The 2,436-nt window shown below is 33.1% G+C and overlaps 1 protein-coding gene across 1 annotated transcript in view; it reads left to right on the forward strand.

Annotated features, from left to right (window-relative positions):
- RBMS3 (RNA binding motif single stranded interacting protein 3) overlaps nucleotides 1-2,436 on the forward strand; it is a 570,468-nt gene that overhangs the window by 42,803 nt on the left and 525,229 nt on the right. The window lies entirely within an intron of this gene.

Below are 2,436 nucleotides of genomic sequence, written 5' to 3' on the forward strand. Positions count from 1 at the left end.
AGAAACATGTAATTTCTGGAAGGAAGCAACAAATGTTAGCTCAAAAGGTACTTATGGCAGTGTAATTGTGGATAAGCTGGTAGATTGGTAGGTGTTAGCTGCTGGCACTTGTATTTTTTTGAAGTTTCTTGGTGTGCTAACATAACCTTCAATGATGAAACAATAAGTACAGTAGTAGTGAATGAAATGAGTTGTCACCTATACATACCCGAGGTCATTAATTGGTGTTTAGCACCTTTTCACATTTAATCAATAAGTAAATAAATAAACAAATGAATTAATAAATGGTGATAATGACACAGTAAAGACCCCCTCATAAATGGTAAATTATAAAGCCCCCAGTGGGGATCATTCCTCACTTCATGCCTGTTGGTTTGTGTGGCTTGTCCCATTCAAATTTTCTGATGGTACTGACCAACTTTTATATTGAAGACATTGTTTGTGACATTTCTTATTCTTAAACATCATGTAAAACATTATCAAAAGTGTCAGTGTGAGATACAAAGTTATTTATGTGGTGTGATTACAACTGTGGGAAACACACCAAAAAGAAAAAAAAAAACATGTAGAAAAGGAAATTAACTAACATAGCAAGCCTATGTGTGGTGGAATTACGAATAATATTTATATTTACATTTTTTATATATTTTTCAAGTTGGATTTGCTAAGATATGCTCATTCTATATTGGAGAAAATAATCAATTTATAATGACCACATTTGGGTGAGGTGTAGGCCAAGGATTGTTAACAGAATTTGTTTTATGGGCGTGAAATGTAGCTTTTCATTACATTTAATGTTAAGGAAAGTGGAACTAATTATGTTCCCATGGTAAGTGAAAAGTACAGACCACCTAAACATATCAACCTTTACTTGGCTTACTCATGGTTAATATTAAGACAAGTGAACAAGAACCCGTCTCCTAAGCAAAATATGTTGTATCTTGTTGGTAGCTGGATTCTGTTCTTCAATACACATCTGTAGCAATTATATAATGAAATCCTCAATTAGGAAAAACCATGTGGCTTTGAAGGGAACCCACCTGGCAACGGAATCAGAGTTGTTTACAAGAAGTGAACAATCTGTATGGGCATATTGGGCATGTGCTACGCACTTCTCAACACTACCATTTTCATTACTGTAATGAACTTTATATCAGAAGAACTTAGTTAGTTTTTTACTAATTGCTGTTCTTTCATGTGGCTGAAAGTCTACACAATAAAATGCAATATATTGGCTGACAATTTATTCTCATTTCTGACTTGTACTTGTGTTTGTATATTTTTTTCTTTATTCAGTCCATGATAAATGGTTGTCAATTAAAGGTTTTAGAGCCTTTCAACATAACACAGTAAAATTTTCTGGGAGAAAGATGGATAGCAAGCATTTCTTACTTCTTCACGTTCATGTGGCTCATCTTCACTGGAAAATATCATTATTTTCTGCCACCAATGTTATTATTTCTTGCATGGTTTATAGAAAAGGACCTAATAGATAGAAAATATACCAATTATCAGTGTACAGCTTGTAGTATTTTCCCAAACAGAACACACTCACGTAACCAGCAGTGAGATCAAGAAACAGAATATGACCAGCATAGTTAAAACCCCTCATGTCTCTTCTGATTTTAAAATAAATAGATCCAAGTGTAACCACTCACCTAATACCTTAACTAATAAAAACAAAATTAAATGCTGTATACTTTTGTTCATCTGGTACCTTTTACTCAACACTGTTTAAAGATTCAGCCATATGGTCACATGTAGCTCTAGTTTGTTCCCACAATTGTATGGTATTCCATTCTTTCAATAAACCAATGTATTTATCCATTCTATTATTAATGAGCATTTGGTTAGTTCCCAATTGTAAGCCTCTAATGCACATTCTTATATTTGTAATTAGTGTTTTTAGTACAAGGTGTTAATAAAAGAAGAAAGAAAAATAGCTTCTCTAATAATTTTACATTTTGTGGGTCTAACAGACAGGAATAAATTTAAGAAGATTTAATAAGTTTTCAAGATTAAGTTTTCTTTTAAACTGATTATTCACATAGGATTAACATTATCATTATTGCCTACTTAACTTTTATCGAACACCCATTTTATGCTGTGTTCTGTGTAATAACAGGGTGATGAGTATAAAGAAGGCACAGTTTATGTTTTCAACTATCTCTGAGATCATATCTGTGTTTACCATATGGTGGGAACAGTTTTCCTAACTCAGCTAAAAGAAAGATTATGAGAGAATTATACGTGGAGGAGGCCATCAAATTGATATTAGAGAAAAGAAGTTGTGAATAGAGACAGGAACAAAGGAAGAAAATTCTTGACTGATGACATTACACTGTGGCATGGAACGCTCAAGAAACTTTCCATAATCAAATGTGGTTGTATTAAGGGGCTCACATTAGAGACTGAGGGGACTAGAGACTAGAAAGA

This window comes from Otolemur garnettii, unplaced genomic scaffold (genome assembly GCF_000181295.1).
Source record: "Otolemur garnettii isolate 467f Iridium unplaced genomic scaffold, OtoGar3 scaffold00002, whole genome shotgun sequence".
NCBI classification, from domain to species: Eukaryota; Metazoa; Chordata; class Mammalia; order Primates; family Galagidae; genus Otolemur; species Otolemur garnettii.